Here is an 8,084-nt window from a genome sequence, read left to right on the forward strand (position 1 = left end):
AGAGCCATGCAGTAGGACAGGCAGTGTGGCATCAAGAACTCTTAGAGGAGTTCTAAAACAGACTAATTGCGTTTTTCGGGCATTAACTTTTATTTGATTACTTTTACACCAGTCTGTGACGTTTACTGCATCAATTTGAATCAGAGCAACAGCCCTATCATATTCCACGTGTCTTCAAACAAGCAACGTGTCGTCCGCACATTTAAAAACGGTTCTTGTGCCAATTGCCTGTTCCATGCCACACACGTATAAGTTGAATAAGAGTGGCGACAGCGCTGAACACTGCGGCACTCTTGCTGTGAGGCATCGCAGAGTGCTGTGTGCATCATTCAAACAAACAATTTGAGAATGATTGAAAAAATTACGAAGAAAATCTAGAAAACATAATTGAAAGCCATAGTTAATTGTAACGTTTACTCCATAAAAAAAATTAACTATGGGGTTTTACGTGCCAAAACCACTTTCTGATTATGAGGCACGCCGTAGTGGAGGACTCCGGAAATTTCGACCACCTGGGGTTCTTCAACGTGCGCCTAAATCTAAGTACACTGGTGTTTTCGCATTTCGCCCCCACCGAAATGCGGCCGCCGTGGCCGGGATTCGATCCCGCGACCTCGTGCTCAGCAGCCTAACACCATAGCCACTGAGCAACCACGGCGGGTCGTTTACTCCATGGAATACGATGGTTAACTGAGTGCAATGCTTTTGACATATCCAATAAGAGTACACAGGCCACTTTGTTTCAATGAAAAGATTCGTGTAAAAAATCTGACAAGGTTTGAAAAAGTTTCTGCTTACCGCTGCCTCGAAGAAAGCCATACGGCGAAGCTGATATGTTGTGCTTAAGAACAAAGCTGTTCATCGATTGAAGAACATGCGTGTCCAGCAGTTGTGATAAGAAAGGAAGTACGGATATGGGGCGGTAGTTTTCAGGTTTTGACCCTTAAATATCGGAATAAGACATGCTCTTTTCATTTCATCGAGTACAACACCCGTGTCTAGTATACTGTTCAAAATGAAAAGGATCGGCCCTGAGCTAGCACACTGATATTACGTATTATATCTTCAGCTGATATTCCATCTAAACCTACAGCATGGCTTTTTCGTGACCGATACAGCAATCGAAACAAGTCTTCCGCCATCGGGGGCAGAAGCACCGAATCTGATACCGAACTACTCGCAGCGATAAGGATTTGCAGATAAAGGGGCGTTCCCATATTTGCCGCAATTGAAGAAAATGAATGGTTGAAACAATTGAAAATGAATCGTTGCAGACAACAGTGTTTACATGGACTTCTGCAAAGATTGTGTGAATAAATACCCTAAATAAACAGACACGCAAGTCCAATTAATGCTCGCAGACAGGTGCAAAACTGAATTACAATTCTTGTTGAAAATTTTTTTTTTGATATAATCAAGCAAGGCAAAGGTGGTTTCAGGGAAATGAATACTTGGAATGAGAAACAGTAGGGTAATAGGGGAATCTGCAGCTTGGAGCCAACGTTTCAAAAAAGAAATATACTTGTGAGGGTCGGGATATAGGCATGTTGCCACGTTGAGGCTTCCTTTTTTCGTGATCTTGGATTGTAGCGCGAAGTGAACACGGACACAGAAAGGAGCAGACAGGACGAGCTCGTCCTGTCTGCTCCTTTCTGTGTCCGTGTTCACTTCGCGCTACAATCCACGATCATGTTACCGTACCAACTCGCCCAACTTTCTCTCCTTTTCCTTTTTTCACTCACAGTTGATCCGGTGAATGATACACAGTGCTTACTATTCTCTGAGTACACTTCAAAAGCTTTTTGTGAACACACCCTACTCAGGTGGATTTGTAATCTGCTGGCTGTAGAAAAAATAAAACTGTTTTGTGTGATTACATGTGTGTGAAATGTGATGTGGCCCGGTTGTGTGAGTTTGCCTTTTCTTGAAAACATATATCACTGCGCAGGGTTAGCCTTGTTATTGACTTTATGCGAACTGTTCATTAACCATATAAGAGTGACTCCTGTCTAGCCACCATGAAGTGTCATGTTTTCCAAATTACGCTGGGCACTTTTGATCATGTGAAAGTTATCGTTCTGATGCAACATGTCGTAGTTCATGGCATTGCCTGTCAAGCTGATTTCCTAAGAGCAGACGACAGAGCTTGTGGATAAGCAAGTAGGAACGTCCTATGTTGCTTCTGTGCTCTTAATCATGGTTGTATTTAATAAAAAAAAATGGGATTAAACATGTCATTTCCCCGTTTCTTATTAAACGATATTAAAAGTACGTGAGCTTGTATGTCAAATATTTTAATTCGTTTTCCGTGTTATTTTGTTTCTTTCGAACGTTTCTTTCCTGTGTAAAGTCCACACCCCTGCACCTGGTAAACTTGTGAAGAGTCCGTGCTGAGGCGCGGAGTCCAAGACGGTCCGATTTCATTATGGTTTCCGTTCAGATTCTTATGGCTTGGTGTGAGCTGCTTAAGACCAACAATCTTTCTTTTGTCTCCCTTACTCAAAATATATATGATGAAGCCCTGATAAACATCTAAGCAAGAAATAGTGAGACAAATGGGACAATCAACAAATCGCTGTTCAAGATGAAGTGCTCCGAAACATACCTTGATGAGGATTTTCCCCTTTGGCATTGCCTCCAGTGGTGAGACATTCGCTATTGACTTAAGGTGCAACCGGAGGTAATAGCGTCCATAGGCATGAAATAATATGAGCTGTATCTTGGAAGCCGTGATCGGAAGAATAAAAAACCGCCTTGAATATCGTGGTGAAAGCATTGCAAAGCTTTTGATTAACATCAGAGCACACGATAACGCTGTACCAAGGAAAAGCACAGGCATAACACAATTTTGCGTGTCCATATCCTTCCACGGAGTCTCTATCAGTGCTATGCTTAGTCAAGCCTCGAGCACATGACAGTTGTTTTATAAACAGTGATTACATTATATTTCCATGGAACTGCTCTAAGTGTATCGCTCGAAGAACATTTGGCACTAATCTGCTGTAAATTTTTCGTAATCATTTTTTCAGAAAGAGGCAAAAATATTTATTATTTAAGATGCTGTAGTCCGTGTTAGAAATTTTAGCAACGTGCGAAGACAAAAAGAGCCTCCTTTGAATTTTCTCCGAGCCGAAAATACATAATGTACCGTTTACCACAAATGCAAAGTATCTGCGACTTTGGGGAGCTGCCGTTTAAATTCACAGCCTGCGCTTTCTAACAGCTGCTTCACTTGCAGCTTTCAGAAATGAATACAAGAATCTGTTTCACCGTCTTCCCGCACAAAGATATTCAAGGTTGAGAAAGCGAATCAGTGCGCTTTAAACCGTGGGGGAGCGCGCCCAACGGATGCAAGGTTAACCCATTTTCGTGGGTAGTTTCCAAGGAGACGGCGCTTGTTTCCAGCGACGATATTTTTGTAACCAATGAAAATACGTGCGTTTGGCAGATGAGTTGGACGCACAGCATTGAATTTGACTGTGCGTTTCTGAACACAAAAAGTGTTACATTCACCAGTTTCTGTGTGCAATCCAGATCTGAAGAAGTTGGTTTATCGTGCGTCCTATCATATCTGCCACCGGCTACAGTGTAGCGGCTCTGAAGATGATGAAATCTTTATTGTACGATGGCACTAGTTACATCGTCCTCTCCTCTGTGCTCGACGGTGTTCAAGTGGCGACGGTTGTCATCCTCCCCTATACATGTGTTGATGCAGGAGCAGTCACAAAGTCTAGCGCAGATCTTCCGGGCCTGTAGCAAAGCCCGTGTTGTGTGGGCAGGCCAACCGCGAATAGGAAACAGGGAATGAGAAAGCTTTTACACCTTGGAAGGGCTATGGCGCCGGCAAAAAAGGCTCAGCCTTCGAGTGATTATTAACGGCGCGCTAATGTCTGCAGTGCTGTGAAAGTAACGAGAACATAAAAGCACCAATGACTTCCGCTATCAAACGGTTATATCAACCCCACTAACTAATCGCGATTAAGAGAAGAAAAGCACTTAAGTTATAAGTTAGGCATAAACGTGCAGGTGGGAAAAATGTTTAGCTGAAAAGTATGCACATCCCACGCACTGTGAGAATTGATGTAAGCGAAGCTTTCCGTGCTGGATGCTTTGACCGATGATAATTAGCAGTGATGTTGATGGCTAAAGCTTCATTTCTTTAACGTTTAGGCTAATACGAGTGTGGTGAATTGATGTTAAACGTTACCTTGCGTGCACCACTGCTGTTTGTCTGCGTAGTACACAGAACACACAGGGAGAGGTGTTTGCTTGAGGCATTGATGTGCGCCATACTTGATAACCTCTGGGAGGGTTTAGCGTTGTCATTTTCTCACATTGCACATCGCATTGGGGCAGAAGTATTAAACTGGAATTGTATTATGTGGCTGTACGTGCCAAAACCACACTCAGGTTATGAGGAAAGCCGTAGTGACGGACTCCGCATCAATTTTGATACAGGGATGTTCTTTAACGCGTTCCAAAATCTAATGCACGTGCATTTTCTATTTCGCCCCCGTCGAAATGCGTCTGCCGCGATTGGGATCAAATCCGCGACCTCTAGGAATACGATAGCCGTAAAGCTAACGCGAGGGGCACATAAGTGTTGATTTGACGGTCGACCGCTTCCGTAGTGTCTCCTGGACCCTGCGGTGCGCTTTAATTAATGAGGTTCTGCTTCTGCACGCCCTGTGTACGTTGCCTGCTTGAAATATTTGCATGGAGTTTATTTTTCAGAAACAGCAGCAACGTACTGTACCGTACCTTGAACTTAAGTTTATCTTGTTTCCCCGCAATCGCTGTCGTATAGTAGTGGGGTTTCCTTGCTTTCTGCCCTCAACTCCCCCCACCCTCTCTTAAATGGTAACTGCGTCTTTTCCTCGCTCTCCTTCTTCTCCTCTCTACAGTTCTATCTGCATCCCCTCTGGCTTCGCATGTTAGTAGAAAATGAAGCGCTGCACTTTCTGCAATGCTTTTGAAGGGAGTCGCGGATAATTAGAGCTGTCAAGCGGTTAAAGTGGCGACGGCCAGGGATCTCCAGAAGGGATTGTGCACACTCGACGCTGTGGGGCGAAAACGGGTTTCTGCCGTCGCCTTTCTTCTCTTGTCTTCTATACCCATGCCCTGAACCACCCCCTGAGGCGGTGGGCGCGACAGCAGCCCACAGCAGCAGCAGTGGTAAAGTCTAGGGAAGAGGCAAAGAAAGCTTCGCCTTAAAAATATTAACTCGCCATCCTGGCCCTGCGAAAGTGGTTGTCCAGCAAAGTTTTTGAAAACCACCAGTATAGAAGTTTTTAAGGGGCCTATTCGGTGCGGTATTGCTTTAAAATAATGGTAGTATTGGGAGTGATGTCAAATTTTACAGCACGCCTTCGTCCATGTTGGTTCTGCAATGATCAGTTGCTACCCTTTTGTGTCAAACATTGGTTCTTAAAGGACACCGCGACCGAACCTTTGACAAGCAGACAGCTCACGTCACGCTAGTGTGGTGTTCCCTCATTGTCTTCCTATTGGTGTTATCACAACCAACACGCTTGCCTAACGAAATTTACCAAAAATTTACCATGGGGATAGCTTTCTCTTAGAAATGACACTGCAGGGAAACCAATTTCGGTAGGTATGAAAATGGGCCCCTAGAGTGGTAAGAAAACCAACGCAATGTTTAGTGAAACCGATATTTATTTAAACACGACTAGATGCATACAGTTATTTACGCGGGCTAACACACAGCGTAGCCTTCCGCGCCAGGCTGCTCTCGGCTGAACAGGAGTTCATGGTAGGTGGCCAGAGTGAATATTTGTAGTCTCAGCCGCCAAGGTCGGAAAGGCTCATAGATGGCTCACGCTGCTAATATCCTTCTTCACACTCGTCGTTGCCATCCGATAGAGTGGAGCAGGTGGATGACACTGGTGAAGGCGGGCAACGCGGACGTGCTCTGATATAATAGCCTCTTTCACAGTGGCAACCAGCCGGGCTTCCTGGTGGCCCGTCAAAAAGCCTCGGCGGGTCTGTAAATCCGCAATCGAGCCTCCAGCACGCTTCTGCCATCATTGGTGCGGACCACCCGAAATGCCAGTACGGAAAGTCGGGAGCCCGAAACACAGAATAACAGAAGCGCCAGGAAGCCCACGGCCCAGACGCTATTATAAAGTTCGGGTCGATCACCACTGTCTCCACTGTTGTGCCGGGGATGTGAGCGATCATTTGGTACGTGGCAGACCTTTCGTCGTACCTGCGAGGTGAAAGCAAGGAAAACAATAATTAGCAGAAAAATTGACAAAATACTGCAGACGCAAGCGGGCCCGAACAAAAGTGGTAAAATTTTAAAAAATCATAAATGCACCCAGAAGAAAATAAAGCGCTGAAACCTCTGGTGCGAAATTAGCAGAACAGTTGAGTCAGCGCTGTTTAAGAATGTTAATGGTAGTGCGTTCCATTCTTCAATAGTAGAAGTGGAAAAGGAAAATTTGAAGGCATTCGTTCTTGTTTGTTAGGGAGTTAAGGATTTAGAATGGTGATGTCTGATTTCCCTTGTGGTTTGTGGTCGGGCATATTGAGCAACATGAATCGCGAGTTTGTTATTTTTGATTAGACAAAAAAATGTCATCCTTAGAATGTTCCGCCGATATATTAATATCTGTATATCTTGAGCGTGCATGGTATACACGATCTTGCAGTTGTTGGTGAGTTAGTTATACGGTACATGAAAAAAATAAACCATACATGCTTTCTGCTGAATCGTTACCAGCGCATTATTATTGTGTTATGTGGTTCCAGACGGTGCACGCAAATTCCATTTGCACACTAATGAGCGATTTGAATCCATGAAGCTTAGTGTCTTGGGGGCGCTTGTTTTAGTTTATGGCACAGAATACAGAGTTTGCGAAATGATGCAGCACATAAATTTGAGACATGAGTATTCCAACTTAGGTTGTTAGTTATTGACACACCCAAATGTTTATGTTCGTTTACTTCGTCGAGAGGATGAGTAGGAGGACTATCGGGAAACGACCGCTGAAGTCTTTCTTTTTTTTGTTATCTGCATGTATACTGTTTTTTCTTCATTCAACTTCATGTCCCATTCTGTACACCATGAATAAATGTTATGAAACTTAGTATTAAAAAGATCCTGATTCTCTTGGCAAGCGATTTCATGAAACAGGATGCAGTCGTCTGCGAACAAACGTATTGGTACTGGTTCAGTAATAGCGCAAAGAATATCATTATTAAAAGTCAAAAATAAGAGTGGTGCCAGTACGCTACCTTGTGGTACCCCGGAAGTAACTGGCAAACGACGCGAGGGGTGACCATTAACATAAGCAGACTGTGTGCGGTTTGCTAAGGCGGAAATCCTGTTTATGACATTTATGACATTTATGCAAGTTAGGATAACGCAGGCTTGTTTTATCGTCAACAGATGGTCCATATCGTGCCTGCTAACTTAACCCGTCCGCAAAGTGCGTTGAACCAAATAACGATACCGAAGGAATATGCGTCGGTCGACTTACCAGACCAGCGGGTACGAGCTTTCTCGATGCACTGAAATTGTTGCCCAATGGTCGGTTCTCGTCGACGGAGAAATGCGTTGTGCCATCGGCTCTGGCGTTCCGGGGGACGCTAGCGATAGTGGCAAACGCATGGTTGTAAGCAGGTGGTGCGGACTGACGGTAGGGCCGAGTAGCTGATCGTAGCCTAGTCAGTTGGGCGCGAGTTTGGTGTGTTTTCCTGCAGCAAGATTCACGACCGATCTGAAATTTGGTTCCCAAGTGACCCCTTTTTATTTCAAAACGGGGCAGGGCTGCCGTGTCGAGGAGGAAATTTGCTGCCAATAGACTTGCAAGCCAATATAACACCTGTGGAGGGGAGGAACTGAACAAAGGCCGAGGAGGAAGGGTATTCCAAAAGGCGGGGCCTGTGGGAGAGGGGCTGGCGCACCTTCATGTGAGGTCTCCCTAATATTTGTTAAACCACTTATCAATGTGACTGTGTGAGTGCTTTCAAACGAGTGTACAAGCAATTTTTCTATTCTCAAAATCAAATCGCCCTCTCAACTTTGGTTTCACCATGTGCAATTCTAGGTAGTAATC

The 8,084-nt window shown here is 44.5% G+C and overlaps 1 long non-coding RNA gene across 1 annotated transcript; it reads right to left on the reverse strand.

Annotated features, from left to right (window-relative positions):
* Window positions 1-5,658: 5,658 nt before the first annotated feature.
* Window positions 5,659-7,731, reverse strand: LOC129385447 (uncharacterized). Its single transcript, XR_008612971.1, has 2 exons — window positions 7,506-7,731; window positions 5,659-6,229 (listed from the first exon to the last, which is right to left on the reverse strand). It is a non-coding gene; the product is annotated as an uncharacterized lncRNA (long non-coding RNA).
* Window positions 7,732-8,084: the final 353 nt, after the last annotated feature.

This window comes from Dermacentor andersoni, chromosome 7, assembly GCF_023375885.2.
Source record: "Dermacentor andersoni chromosome 7, qqDerAnde1_hic_scaffold, whole genome shotgun sequence".
NCBI lineage: Eukaryota > Metazoa > Arthropoda > Arachnida > Ixodida > Ixodidae > Dermacentor > Dermacentor andersoni.